The sequence below is a fragment of the Ambystoma mexicanum genome, chromosome 3p (genome assembly GCF_040938575.1).
Source record: "Ambystoma mexicanum isolate Mex_15411 chromosome 3p, UKY_AmexF1_1, whole genome shotgun sequence".
Lineage (NCBI taxonomy): Eukaryota > Metazoa > Chordata > Amphibia > Caudata > Ambystomatidae > Ambystoma > Ambystoma mexicanum.
Window position 1 is genome coordinate 123,257,139 of NC_090925.1, and position 15,375 is coordinate 123,272,513.

A 15,375-nucleotide genomic window follows, 5' to 3' on the forward strand; every position below is an offset into this window, starting at 1 on the left:
ACCTCTTGTCACGGGGTGATTTATAAATCAAAGAGTTACTTGCGCTCTCCGTAGGGAAAATTGATCCAGGAGTTCCAAACGTTAGAACTCCATCTGTGTCCTTCTAGTAGCTTTTTCTTCACATGGAGGAGAACCTTCTCGGATCAGTCTGACCCGGTTGCTATTCTCATAGGATTCTCTTATGGATCCTCCCCCTAAAGATTCCTTGTGGGAATTCTCCACGTGCGTGCAACGATCCTGGGGAAGTAACTCATTCAGGCATGAGTGTTGGGAATCATTGCTTCCTCTCTCCCGTGCTCCATTCCCGAGGTACATGACGCAGAAATCCTGGCATACTATTAGCCTATGATGCAGAAATCGTGGCATACTATTAGCCTATGATGCAGAAATCGTGGCATACTATTAGCCTATGACGCAGAAATCCTGGCATACTATTAGCCTATGTCGCAGAAATCCTGGAATACTATTAGCCTATGACGCAGAAATCCTGGCACACTATTAGCCTATGACGCAGAAATCCTGGCATACTATTAGCCTATGACGCAGAAATCCTGGCATACTATTAGCCTATGACGAAGAAATCCTGGCACACTGTTAGCCTATGATGCAGAAATCCTGGCATACTGTTAGCCTATGACGCAGAAATCCTGGCACACTATTAGCCTATGACGCAGAAATCCTGGCATACTATTAGCCTATGACGCAGAAATCCTGGCATACTATTAGCCTATGACGCAGAAATCCTGGCACACAATTAGCCTATGACGCAGAAATCGTGGCACACTATTAGCCTATGACGCAGAAATCCTGGCACACTATTAGCCTATGACGCAGAAATCCTGGCATACTATTAGCCTATGACGCAGAAATCCTGGCATACTATTAGCCTATGACGCAGAAATCCTGGCACACCATTAGCCTATGACGCAGAAATCCTGGCACACTATTAGCCTATGACGCAGAAATCCTGGCATACTATTAGCCTATGACGCAGAAATCCTGGCATACTATTAGCCTATGACGAAGAAATCCTGGCACACTGTTAGCCTATGATGCAGAAATCCTGGCATACTGTTAGCCTATGACGCAGAAATCCTGGCACACTATTAGCCTATGACGCAGAAATCCTGGCACACTATTAGCCTATGACGCAGAAATCCTGGCACACTATTAGCCTATGACGCAGAAATCCTGGCATACTATTAGCCTATGACGAAGAAATCCTGGCACACTATTAGCCTATGACGCAGAAATCCTGGCACACTATTAGCCTGTGACGCAGAAATCCTGGCACACTATTAGCCTATGAAGAAGAAATCCTGGCACACTGTTAGCCTATGATGCAGAAATCCTGGCATACTGTTAGCCTATGACGCAGAAATCCTGGCACACTATTAGCCTATGACGCAGAAATCCTGGCACACTATTAGCCTATGACGCAGAAATCCTGGCACACTATTAGCCTATGACGCAGAAATCCTGGCATACTATTAGCCTATGACGAAGAAATCCTGGCACACTATTAGCCTATGACGCAGAAATCCTGGCACACTATTAGCCTGTGACGCAGAAATCCTGGCATACTATTAGCCTATGACGAAGAAATCCTGGCACACTATTAGCCTATGATGCAGAAATCCTGGCATACTGTTAGCCTATGACGCAGAAATCCTGGCACACTATTAGCCTATGACGCAGAAATCCTGGCACACTATTAGCCTATGACGAAGAAATCCTGGCACACTATTAGCCTATGACGCAGAAATCGTGGCATACTATTAGCCTATGACGAAGAAATCCTGGCACACTATTAGCCTATGACGCAGAAATCCTGGCACACTATTAGCCTATGACGAAGAAATCCTGGCACACTATTAGCCTATGACGCAGAAATCCTGGCACACCATTAGCCTATGACGCAGAAATCGTGGCACACTATTAGCCTATGACGCAGAAATCCTGGCACACTATTAGCCTATGACGAAGAAATCCTGGCACACTATTAGCCTATGACGCAGAAATCCTGGCACACCATTAGCCTATGACGCAGAAATCCTGGCACACTATTAGCCTATGACGAAGAAATCCTGGCACACTATTAGCCTATGACGCAGAAATCCTGGCACACTATTAGCCTATGATGCAGAAATCCTGGCACACTGTTAGCCTATGATGCAGAAATCTTGGCATACTATTAGCCTATGACGCAGAAATCATGGCATACTATTAGCCTATGACGCAGAAATCGTGGCATACTATTAGCCTATGACGAAGAAATCCTGGCACACTATTAGCCTATGACGCAGAAATCCTGGCACACTATTAGCCTATGACGAAGAAATCCTGGCACACTATTAGCCTATGACGCAGAAATCCTGGCACACCATTAGCCTATGACGCAGAAATCGTGGCACACTATTAGCTTATGACGCAGAAATCCTGGCACACTATTAGCCTATGACGAAGAAATCCTGGCACACTATTAGCCTATGACGCAGAAATCCTGGCACACCATTAGCCTATGACGCAGAAATCCTGGCACACTATTAGCCTATGACGAAGAAATCCTGGCACACTATTAGCCTATGACGAAGAAATCCTGGCACACTATTAGCCTATGACGCAGAAATCCTGGCACACCATTAGCCTATGACGAAGAAATCCTGGCACACTATTAGCCTATGACGCAGAAATCCTGGCACACTATTAGCCTATGACGCAGAAATCCTGGCACACTATTAGCCTATGACGCAGAAATCCTGGCACACTATTAGCCTATGATGCAGAAATCCTGGCACACTGTTAGCCTATGATGCAGAAATCTTGGCACACTATTAGCCTATGACGCAGAAATCCTGGCACACTATTAGCCTATGATGCAGAAATCCTGGCACACCATTAGCCTATGATGCAGAAATCGTGGCACACTATTAGCCTATGACGCAGAAATCCTGGCACACTATTAGCCTATGATGCAGAAATCCTGGCACACCATTAGCCTATGATGCAGAAATCCTGGCACACCATTAGCCTATGACGCAGAAATCGTGGCATACTATTAGCCTATGACGCAGAAATCGTGGCATACTATTAGCCTATGACGCAGAAATCCTGGCATACTATTAGCCTATGACGCAGAAATCCTGGCATACTATTAGCCTATGACGAAGAAATCCTGGCACACTATTAGCCTATGACGCAGAAATCCTGGCATACTATTAGCCTATGACGCAGAAATCCTGGCATATTATTAGCCTATGACGCAGAAATCGTGGCACACCATTAGCCTATGACGCAGAAATCCTGGCATACTATTAGCCTATGACGCAGAAATCCTGGCATACTATTAGCATACAATGCAGAAATCATGGCATACTATTAGCCTATGACGCAGAAATCCTGGCATACTATTAGCCTATGACGCAGAAATCGTGGCATACTATTAGCCTATGACGCAGAAATCATGGCATACTATTAGCCTATGACGGAGAAATCGTGGCATACTATTAGCCTATGACGCAGAAATCATGGCATACTATTAGCCTATGACGCAGAAATCATGGCATACTATTAGCCTATGACGCAGAAATCCTGGCATACTATTAGCCTATGACGCAGAAATCCTGGCACACTATTAGCCTATGACGCAGAAATCCTGGCATACTATTAGCCTATGACGCAGAAATCATGGCATACTATTAGCCTATGACGCAGAAATCCTGGCACACTATTAGCCTATGACGCAGAAATCCTGGCATACTATTAGCCTATGACGCAGAAATCCTGGCAAACTATTAGCCTATGACGCAGAAATCCTGGCATACTATTAGCCTATGACGCAGAAATCCTGGCACACTATTAGCCTATGACGCAGAAATCATGGCATACTATTAGCCTATGACGCAGAAATCCTGGCATACTATTAGCCTATGACGCAGAAATCGTGGCATACTATTAGCCTATGACGCAGAAATCATGGCATACTATTAGCCTATGACGCAGAAATCATGGCATACTATTAGCCTATGACGCAGAAATCCTGGCATACTATTAGCCTATGACGCAGAAATCCTGGCACACTATTAGCCTATGACGCAGAAATCCTGGCATACTATTAGCCTATGATGCAGAAATCGTGGCATACTATTAGCATACAATGCAGAAATCCTGGCATACTATTAGCCTATGACGTAGAAATCCTGGCACACTATTAGCCTATGATGCAGAAATCGTGGCATACTATTAGCCTATGACGCAGAAATCCTGGCATACTATTAGCCTATGACGCAGAAATCTACGCACACCATTAGCCTATGACGCAGAAATCGTGGCATACTATTAGCCTATGACGCAGAAATCGTGGCATACTGTTAGCATACAATGCAGAAATCATGGCATGGCATGTAATGGCACTATTACATTTTTTTTATTGTTAATGTGATTATTTCGCAAAGAACTTTACACATAATGTAGCGTTATGTACCCATTCCATGGGCAACACCGGGGGGTAACGGCCTGCGGCCCCAGTTAACGGCCCGAGCGAAGCGTTTGCCATTAACGTGGAACGGGTAGATAACGCCATTAGCACCCCGGGTTGCCAAAGCAGCAATCATGGGTGCTAAGAAAATTGGATTTTCCTTTGTTGAACGGAACGCCGCACCCGTCCTGTTTAATAAAGGACAATCCTTGACAAAGATGGGGGCGATGGAAAGGGAACTGGTGCAACTTACGGAGCCCCTCTTCTCTTTCCATAGCAGCCTTGGGACGCTTGGAGGAAGGAGCTGCTGCAGCGAAATATGCTAAGTGGGGGGGAGGGAATTAAATAAAAAGGACTGGGGGTGGGGGAAGATGGCGGCGGGGGATCCAGCCATCAGGCGGCTTGGAACGCTGGCTTGTGCCGGCGGTTCAAGCCTGTGGTCCTAGCTACCTGATTGGGTGGCTCACCCCACCGAGTGCTAATAATCAATATTCATTAAATCACAAATACAAAACAGGCATAAAATCTCAAGATCTCAAAATTCACAATTCCAACAATACTAACCACATAATCACTCAATAACACTATTACGTCTGCCTCTAACTGCACCACCCAACACTCCAGTTCTTGGCCAAATACGATTAGAAACTGTACGGAAGCTCCAGACTTCCGCTTATTATTTATTTATTTATTTATGGGCAGTAAAGGGGAAGGCGAGGTTCGGTCTCCAGCCGGGTGATAAATGCAATAGCAGTCCAGGGGCTGTGCTTCCCATCTTGTGAGACTGTAATAGGACAAGCACTTTCTGGACAAGGAGGGCTGATAGACTTAACTGTGCGCTGGGATAAGAGGTTTCACTGAGGGCAATCCTGGTTATGAGGTATTGATGAGAGCTCGGAGAGCTTTCCTTGGGGGTAGAGGGCATGGTTGTGTAGGATGGACCTGCCAGCTAAATGAGTACTCGAAAACCATTCCGAAGCTTAGTGTGGAAGCACGGAGAGCGGAGCTGGATGAACCAGGGGACTATGAAACTGGGGGGAAAACAACTTTTACTAATGGAATTGGGTAAAGCTTATTACCCCAAAAGCAAAAGTCTTAGGGGTGCTGCTTCATACCCCAGTTGCGATCACACCCTGTTTAATTTTGGCTGTTAGGGGGCGCACAAGCCCCACCAATAAGCTCAACTATTGCGTTGAGTACAGATAGAAGAGAGAGGAAATGGGAAGTGCGACACACAGCCCGCGGGTGTTGCTTGGTTATTTCCCCACGCATTGATTTCCCCTGTCCATGCTAATCCCACCCACTACCTGCCTCTTTCCCCCCAGAAGCATATCCTCCTGAGATCCTGTTGGGCTAGCTCTATTAAGTAGTAACACCAAATCTTCGCCAGCCACTATTATTGTTAAGTAGTGTGTGAAGAGTTGATGGCTTAATCGCAGCTGTAAATGGCCTACCAGTGTAAAAAAATATCTTAACCAAGTGTGTCTTCAGCCACTAGATGTATATTTGCTGCCTGCACGTGCACTGAAGTCACATAGCCAACAATTCTGACATTGTATAAGTATTAGATAGCCACTACTATCATATGCCCAGATAATCACACCGTGTCGAGCTGCTGCAATCTTATGGTCTGGAAGGAGCATTATTGCACTTCCTGAAAACTGCCCACCTTATGCCCATACATATGCCAACACTGTTGGCTTTGCCAATGCTTGCTATACTAATCATTTCCGTCTTTTCCCTTCTCCTCTTTTCTCTGCAGCCCTCCCTCCTCTCCATCACCCCCAAACTATCTGCTGTTGAGGCAAACATTAAAACAGCGGGAGCACAAGCTCCCCCCTTCTACATATCAAGGTAGTATATGAACATACCTTTCACATGTTTCCTACGTAATCTCTAGCACTCAACATGATCCCGACATGTCTGAATAGCACCCTGAAAACTAACATGTTAGGCCACGTTGTCTCCTCTGTCTAGCTCCTAGAACTCGAGGAGAAACGTGGCTTATCTCATGCTCAGACCCTCATTATGCTGAAAGCGAACTCAAAGATCAGATGCAAAGGTGAAATTGACAAACATGTCAGTGCTTAACTTCCCACCAATGATATGAATCCCGGATTCTTGGAGATTGCAACTAAATGCCAGGTGCCTGGACTCTGGGGAACTGCTGTAGAGGTCCCAACGTGACTTTAATGAAGAAAACAAAGGGGGCATCAATGGGTCCCCCATGTACTGCCCAATGAAGCACACAGTTGACAATATACTATCGATAATCCATGCGTTGTATGTTACCATCAGTAGCTCACAGAAACAGTCCGTGCACGTAGCATGTGGAGGTGTGAGTGCGACATCACAGCTTGCATCCCTGGGTACAGCTAGTGTGTGTGATTGACAGGCTGACATGGGTGGAGCTGTTAGAGGGTCAGCTTGGCGCTAGGTCACGTGATTAGCCTGACCTATCCCAGGTGCAGGGGATGGCCCTTAGGGAGCGAGAGAGAGGATACAGGGCCAGGCCTGTTCCCCATGAAGTGGATAGGCAGAGCATTGGACCAGAAAGCAGCCGGGACACTCCTGCGTAACCCTGGGGGGCGAGCGAGGGGTGCTGAGGATTAGAAACCACCACAGCTGGGAGTCAGGAGGAGAGGCACACTTAAATTGGGTGGAGGTGGAACCAGGGGGCAAAGACCAGCTCATCTGCACCTCTATAAAAGGGGGCAGCAAACTCCTCGTCTGGAAGGTGTGACTGTACTTGAACATTTAGTATATATTTTGTTATTAAAAGAAAGATGTCCTTTGAAGCAGAAATAAGGTACAGAGCATCTAGTTCCTGTAGACAGAGGCAGTCCCTGGGTGTGGTGCCTTTACAAGCTTCATTAGTAGTCTGGCTGAGGCGGGCCGGGTCATGAAGGGATAATACAGGAACACAGACCAGGGACTAGGACACAACACATAGACAGGCTGGCATGCAGAGCCTAGGACCAGTACTCACATAATTACAATGCGAGGGAGGCTTGGCAACAGCCCTGGTGATAATCCGATGGTGCCGCGTGAGCTTTCTGGTCGCTGTTCTCTTTATCCTGTTTTTTGGTGTTCACCAGGTAGCTTCAGGCTTTATCCCGGCACCCGCCCACTCACCTGGGGTTCCAGTATGACCAGGTAGCTTCAGGCTTTATCCCGGGACCCGGCCGCTCACCTGGGGTTGCAGTATGACCAGGTAGCATCGGGCTTTATACCGGCACCCGCCCGCTCACCCGGGGTTCCAGTATGACCAGGTAGCATCGGCTTTATCCCGGCACCCGCCCATTCACCCGGGTTTCCACTACACTATGACCAGGTAGCATCAGGCTTTATCCCGGCACCTGCCCACTCTCCCGGTGTTCAGGTATGACCGGGTAGTTTCAGGCTTTATCCTGGCACCCGCCCGCTAACCCGGGGTTCCAGTATGACCAGGTAGCTTCAGGCTTTATCCTGGCACCCGCCCGCTCACCCCGAGTTCCAGTATGACGAGGTAGCTTCAGGCTGTATCCCGGCACCCACCCACTCACCCGGGGTTCCAGTATGACCAGGTAGCTCAGGCTTTATCCCAGCACCCGCCCGCTCACCAGGGGTTCCAGTATGAGCAGGTAGCTTCAGGCTTTATCCCGGCACCCGCCCACTCACCCGGGGTTCCAGTATGACCAGGTAGCTTCAGGCTTTATCCCGGGACCCTCCTACTCACCCGGGGTTCCAGTATGACCAGGTAGCTTCGGGCTTTATCCCGGCACCCGCCCGCTCACCTGGGGTTGCAGTATGACCATGTAGCATCGGGCTTTATACCGGCACCAGTATGCTTCTGACTTTCTCCTAGGTTTCTGCTCCTCCTTCTCCGGCACCCGGCCCATGGCTGTGTCCTTCTTTCTAGCTCTGTGCTGTCGGTCGTGTGAAGGGTTGGGCAATCTGAGACAGTGTGGGTGCATCGTGGACACGTGTGGATGCAGCTACTTGGCTGCCTGGCCAGTGACCCTTGCAGTGGAGGCCCAGGTTTTGGGGGAAAACACCCAAACCTGATGTTATCAGACTCCATGTGCCGGTTCATGTGAGGGATTGGCAAAGCATTTAGTATGCCGGTTAGTCAGGGGACCCACTCTGTGGCGTTGTCACAGGTAAGGGTATTGTCATTGTGGGTCTTTCATAGAGCACTGAGGTTGCTGAGTGGACCGCTGTGCATTGTTGCTGAAGCTGGAGTTATCGCCATGGCACTGGTCCGGGTAGCGTAGTGTGTTTGATCTGCCGGTCTCCTGTGCGGGTTGCTCTGCAGCACGGCTCCTCCGGGATCTCTCTCTCCCAGTCATGCTGCGCACTCTTTCTTCCGCTGCTAGGCGTGCTGGATGCGGAATTCCATGGAACAAGAAAACGCCTGGCCAGCATTGCGCAGTACAGGAACGGGGCAAGAAAAGGTGGTACTCATTTCATTCAAGCAGACACAAGTAGAAGGGACAGTGGCAGGGGCCCTCCCAAGTCCCACACCCAACCTCTGGGGCAGGACTGGCTCTGGTGGACACCACGGTAGGCCTCCCACCCCAGCTGAGGGCGCTCCCGATCCCCTCTTGACAGAGTCAGATCCAATTAGCAGTGTCATTGTCACATCTAGGTCTCTGGCTCAGTGGACTAATGTACCCGCTACAGGGATCTGTGTTTGACCTCACAGTCCACTCAGCCCTCACATCTTTCTGAGGGTGATAAAATGAGTACCACTGAGTTGGGGAACAATCAATATCTGTTATCTGCCTATGCTGCCAGGCTGCCCCTATGGGGGAGAAGGTGTGCTCCACAAATTACACCGGTTACATTATAGCTTTTTTCTGCAACAGATGTTGTGAGATAAGCTAAGGAATGGCTCATCCCTGCACCAGCCATATGTGTCTGGCCATGTGCTTTCTTAGACATGGTGGTGTGGCTTCTCAGTTGCTCATTTTACGCTTCCACCAGATCACACTGCTGATTGGTGGTCAGTAGCAGTTAATTCTGCGTTCCTTTCAGTGCAGCGCGTGTACAAGTAGGTGTGGGCTTCTAGGCAACAATTGCATCCCCGTAGACAATGAAGAACTCATCCTCGAGTAGTAGACTGGCGGCTACATGGGTAAACGTGTGAAGTGTTATCTATAAATTCAAAATTAATAATGTGATTTCCATAGCTACCTTTTATTGAAGTTTTGGAGGTAGCATGCCAAGGGACAGGTTTTAGTTGTGATCCTGAATCCTTTGTAGCAGCTTCTTTGATGATTGCACTGTTTTCTGGATTGGTGACGGCTTTACTTATGTCCCCTGATGTCCCACATCTCCTTATAGGGCTTTCTGTCATGCATCAAGGCACATCATTTGGGATATGAAAAAACAAGTGTTCTCCGTAAGCATCCTCCATTCCAGTACTTAGTTGCTTTGATTGGGGTTTCGTGTCCATCAAGTCTTTGGAGGCACTTACATCCATGTTTGAAAGGACACGCCGCTGTAATTTCGTCAGTGCTGCGCTTCGCGGAGAGACTCTTCCAGTGCCACGCGCATTGTCCTTTGAGTCTAGCTCCTTCTCGTTTCCATGCTGTTGGGGATCATGCTAGCGATTCTTATTGCCCTCCACATCAGGAACCAAGCCTCCCACTCAATCAATTTCCTTTATCTGCCCCAAGATTTTAGCATTCAGAGACCATGGTGTCCAGACCGTTTGGGACACAAAAACCTGGAGTGTGCGCTTGATGCGGCCCCACCCCCGATCAGCATCTCAAGATCTGCCTCGCTACATTTCATTTTTACACTTTTGATAAGAAATTCTACAAATTCTCTGAATTCTATTTCCAATATTACTGAACAAGATGGCCCAATCCTGTCATGAGAAATGTTTCCTTCAAAATTGGCCCTGGAGTCTGCAATGTGCATTTGGAAAACTGCACATGTGCGTGCCCACGCACACACATGAACTGGGCGTAGTGCAAGTTTGCATACAAATAATGTGACAATGCACACCGATTCCTTTGGTTAGTCCCCAATTCTTCCACTGCAAATTGCATCTGAAGTTTGCCTCTGAATTAATCACACACAATGCATAATTGCCTGCAGGCCCCAGCAGAACACAAACGGTATGCAATACTGGATGTGGACTGTGCATCATCACAAACTGAACCCAGAGGGCCCGATTCATGGAATTATTTGAGCGGAAAATTGGGGATTTGCGTGCCATTCTGCGCACAAAGCCCTGTTCGTCGATTCATGGAATGAACTGCTCTGGATATTTTGTGTGGATTTCCGGCATGCTCTACGCGTCTCTGCGAGCAGCCGAGTGTCTTGTGTGAGAGACCACGCGGGGCTTGGGCGAGTCCTGTGCAGAGAGCGGAATTGTAGGCAGAACAAGGGAAATGGGGAACAATATGCCAAAATGGTAGCGTAACGAGGGACGGCACGCAGATAATTCATCACATGCCAACAACTGTGCACGAGAAAAGGTATTCATGGATGTGACTGTGCAACCTCTTGCCAGAGAAATGTCCATGCAAATCCCTCGATCTCTCTGCCAGCCAAAAGCAGGCGAACAGACTTGCGCAACATTCTCAACTTTAGAGGTGAGTTTGCATGCCTCATTGAGGGTGCATGCGAGCCAACAGGGTTCCGATCGTACTTAGGGGTGTGCGTACACAGCATAGCCAGGTGCGAGAACGGTTCACAGAGGTTCGCAAGCAGATTTCCCAGAATAATACCCTAGTTACGATAAATCCTACACATGTTGTTGGGGTGAGGTCACAGTTGCGGTGGGCCATGCGCAGGGTCCCTGAGGTGCAGGCCTGCTTGCGGGGGACTCCAGGCACTGCTTTCAGGGTGCATGTATGCGCGTCTGGAGAGCTCGCAAATGTAGTGGTTTCTGGCTGTTTTGTCTTTATGTGTGGGCGTGTTGTGGCTGTTCCGGGCGTGACTTGCAGATACGGTACATTTGAGTGAATAATTCCATGAATACGTGGTGCGTGCATTTTGACTTCTGCACGCCGGCTCGCGCAGGTTCGTTCTCGGCACACAGCCATTGCGGGATTTATGCTCTATTTTCCATGAATCAGGCCCCTAGTCTGTAATACAGTTTGGGGTGAATGTCTTACTGAACCTGTACCATACTATTGAGCCAGCAACCCCTTCTTCTGAATAGGGCTTTGGTAAAAAACTGGTCACAGGTGAATTTAGGAGTGTGTTGGTAGGAGGTTATATCCCACGCAAGGAAAGGAAATGGACAGGCCTCTGACAAGCTCATACCCAACTAGTAAAGCTTTGACAGTGGGGCCTTATGCTTGGCCGCCATCAGCTGTCTCTCCTCTCCTTAATTTCAAAGATTCTTGGACGAGGGGTCCTCCTATTTGAATCTGCATTGACATCCCCCAGCTCTCCAGGTCGGTTGTCCCCCTTTTTCTTCAGCTGGAGCAGTTTTACTCTGTGTTACTGGCTCCCTTCCCCCCACACGCTGTGCTGCGCATCCACTCTTCTTGTGCTACTAGACTCGTCTGCAGCTTTTGACACGGTAGATCCCCCTATTCTTTCTTCTACACTTCCTTCGCTCAGCATTTTAGGGGCTGTTCACAAATGGTTCCTCTCTTGAGTCTCTGGACGCTCTTATTCCCTTTGACGGGCTGGCCGCTCCTCTTCTGCACTAGCTCTGTAGGATGGCATTTGCCAGGGATCTGGTCTTGTCCCTCTGCTCTCTCTGTGCTTTCCCCAGTCGACTTGTATTACTTATTTTAACCTCCCTTATCACTTCTGTGCAGGTGATTTCCTTCCTTCCTTCCTTCCTTCCTTCCTTCCTTCCTTCCTTCCTTCCTTCCTTCCTTCCTTCCTTCCTTCCTTCCTTCCTTCCTTCCTTCCTTCCTTCCTTCCTTCCTTCCTTCCTTCCTTCCTTCCTTCCTTCCTTCCTTCCTTCCTTCCTTCCTTCCTTCCTTCCTTCCTTCCTTCCTTCCTTCCTTCCTTCCTTCCTTCCTTCCTTCCTTCCTTCCTTCCTTCCTTCCTTCCTCTAAAACCAAAATCCATATCGTTTCCTTCACAGCTTGCTCTGTCTTTCCCCCCTTTGTTTCTTTTCCTCCTTCTCGGGTATCCCTCTCCAATTCAGCTCACCACGTAGGTGTTATATTTGACTCTTATCTCTCTTTTGCTTCTCATAATGTCCATGTTGCCTGTTGGTGCTGGTTTCATCTGTGTAATATCCGCCTGGCCGGGACACTTCTCACACTCAAAGCTTTTGTGTGTGATTCTCTCTTGCATTGACCACTGCTCTTCCCTTGTCCTTAGTCTGATGGCTCCTCAGCCTGCCCCACTCTACTCTGTTTCCAACTCTTCCACCCTGTTATCTCTCTTCTCCAGAATCCATATCCACCACTCTTCCCTTGTCCTTGGTCTGACGGCTCATCACCCTGCCCTGCTCTGCTCTCTTTGTAACTCTTCCACCCTGTTATCTCTCTTCTCCTGATTCCATATCCACCGCTCTTCCCTTGTCCTTGGTCCTACAGCTCATCAGCCTGCCCCACTCTACTCTGTTTCCAACTCTTCCACCCTGTTATCTCTCTTCTCCAGAATCCATATCCACCGCTCTTCCCTTGTCCTTGGTCTGACGGCTCATCACCCTGCCCTGCTCTGCTCTCTTTGTAACTCTTCCACCCTGTTATCTCTCTTCTCCTGATTCCATATCCACCGCTCTTCCCTTGTCCTTGGTCCTACAGCTCATCAGCCTGCCCCGCTCTACTCTGTTTCCAACTCTATCACCCTGTTATCTCTCTTCTCCTGATTCCATATCCACCGCTCTTCCCTTGTCCTTGGTCCTACAGCTCATTAGCCTGCCCCACTCTGCTCTCTTTCCAACTCTTCCACCCTGTTATCTCCCTTCTCCTGATTCCATATCCACCGCTCTTCCCTTGTCCTTGGTCCTACAGCTCATCAGCCTGCCCCGCTCTGCTCTCTTTACAACTCTTCCACCCTGTTATCTCTCTTCTCCAGAATCCATATCCACCGCTCTTCCCTTGTCCTTGGTCTGACGGCTCATCACCCTGCCCTGCTCTGCTCTCTTTGTAACTCTTCCACCCTGTTATCTCTCTTCTCCTGATTCCATATCCACCGCTCTTCCCTTGTCCTTGGTCCTACAGCTCATCAGCCTGCCCCGCTCTACTTTGTTTCCAACTCTATCACCCTGTTATCTCCCTTCCCCTGATTCCATATCCACCGCTCTTCCCTTGTCCTTGGTCCTACAGCTCATCAGCCTGCCCCGCTCTGCTCTCTTTACAACTCTTCCACCCTGTTATCTCTCTTCTCCTGATTCCATATCCACCACTCTTCCCTTGTCCTTAGTCTGATGGCTCCTCAGCCTGCCCCACTCTACTCTGTTTCCAACTCTTCCACCCTGTTATCTCTCTTCTCCTGATTCCATAGCCACCGCTCTTCCCTTGTCCTTGGTCCTACAGCTCATCAGCCTGCCCCGCTCTGCTCTCGTTACAACTCTTCCACCCTGTTATCGCTCTTCTCCTGAATCCATATTCACTGCTCTTCCCGTGTCCTTGGTCTTACGACTCATCACCCTGCCCTGCCCTGCCCTGCTCTACTCTCTTTGCAACTCTTCCACCCTGTTATCTCTCTTCTCCTGATTCCATATCCACCGCTCTTCCCTTGTCCTTGGTCCTACAGCTCATTAGCCTGCCCTGCCCCGCTCTGATCTCTTTGCAACTCTTCCACCCTGTTATCTCCCTTCTCCTGATTCCATATCCACCGCTCTTCCCTTGTCCTTGATCCTAGGGCACACCAGCCTGCCCCACTCTACTCTGTTTCCAACTCTTCCACCCTGTTATCGCTCTTCTCCTGATTCCATATCCACCGCCCTTCCCTTGTCCTCGGTCCTACAGCTCATCAGCCTGCCTCACACTGCTCTGTTTCCAACTCTTCCACCCTGTTATCGCTCTTCTCCTGATTCCATATCCACCGCTCTTCCCTTGTCCTTAGTCCGATGGCTCCTCAGCCTGCCCCACTCTACTCTGTTTCCAACTCTTCCACCCTGTTATCGCTCTTCTCCTGATTCCATATCCACACGCTCTTCCCTTGTCCTTGGTCTGACGGCTCTTCAGCCTTTGAATCTTGTCTACACTTCCACTTCCGGTTCTTCGTTGTATTAGCTTTCACACTCTCTTTGTTCTCAGTCACAATCTCTGTTAACTGTTCCACGCCCTCCAGGAGTCCAATCACGTATTCGTTCTTTTTCTTCTTGGCCCCTAAACCATGGAACTTGCTTCTATTCTCCATTAAAGCTGCCACCTCCTTTTCTTCTTTTCACTCACTCTTAAAACCTCACCTTTTTTCCTGTTCTTAATTTTAATCAGCTTATGGTGTGCCACTTATGGTTAACTGTTCTGTTTTTATAAACATGTGCAGTGCTTTGATCCTTGAAGGATGTTAAATCTTAAAGGTATTTGTTTCTCGCACCGTCACCAATGGAATCGGCGCTCAGGCAGATCTGCAAACGAAAAGGCGGGGGGTTTGGTAGGGTGACGAGGGAGTGGGATATTGAGAGAAGTGGAGCCCTTTTGGCAGCTTCAGTTCGGTTTAGGCCGTGCGCTGAGCTTTGGTGCGAGTATCGGATCGATGTTAGTCAACGTGTGCTGTTGGTGCGGCTTATGTCTGTTTGTTGTTGCAATGTGGTAAAGTGCGTGAGGCTTGCTGTGCGAGAGGTGGTTGCGTGAGTTTTCGTGCGAGTTAAATATGCAGAAATGTTGAGCTTTTTGGTTAGTGGGCTATATGTCTTGCAGCTAGACTTCGCAGTGTGGCTAAATGCCTAGATTTGAGAGTCCTGTATTGTGGGGGATGGACACTGTTCTACATTGCACCAGATTCACTTCCAATGTTACATTATTATCCGCCAC

At 48.6% G+C, this 15,375-nt stretch overlaps 1 protein-coding gene across 1 annotated transcript in view; it reads left to right on the forward strand.

The window, feature by feature from the left end:
• Positions 1-15,375, forward strand: part of LOC138580146 (killer cell lectin-like receptor subfamily B member 1B allele A) — a 33,886-nt gene that overhangs the window by 1,136 nt on the left and 17,375 nt on the right. The window lies entirely within an intron of this gene.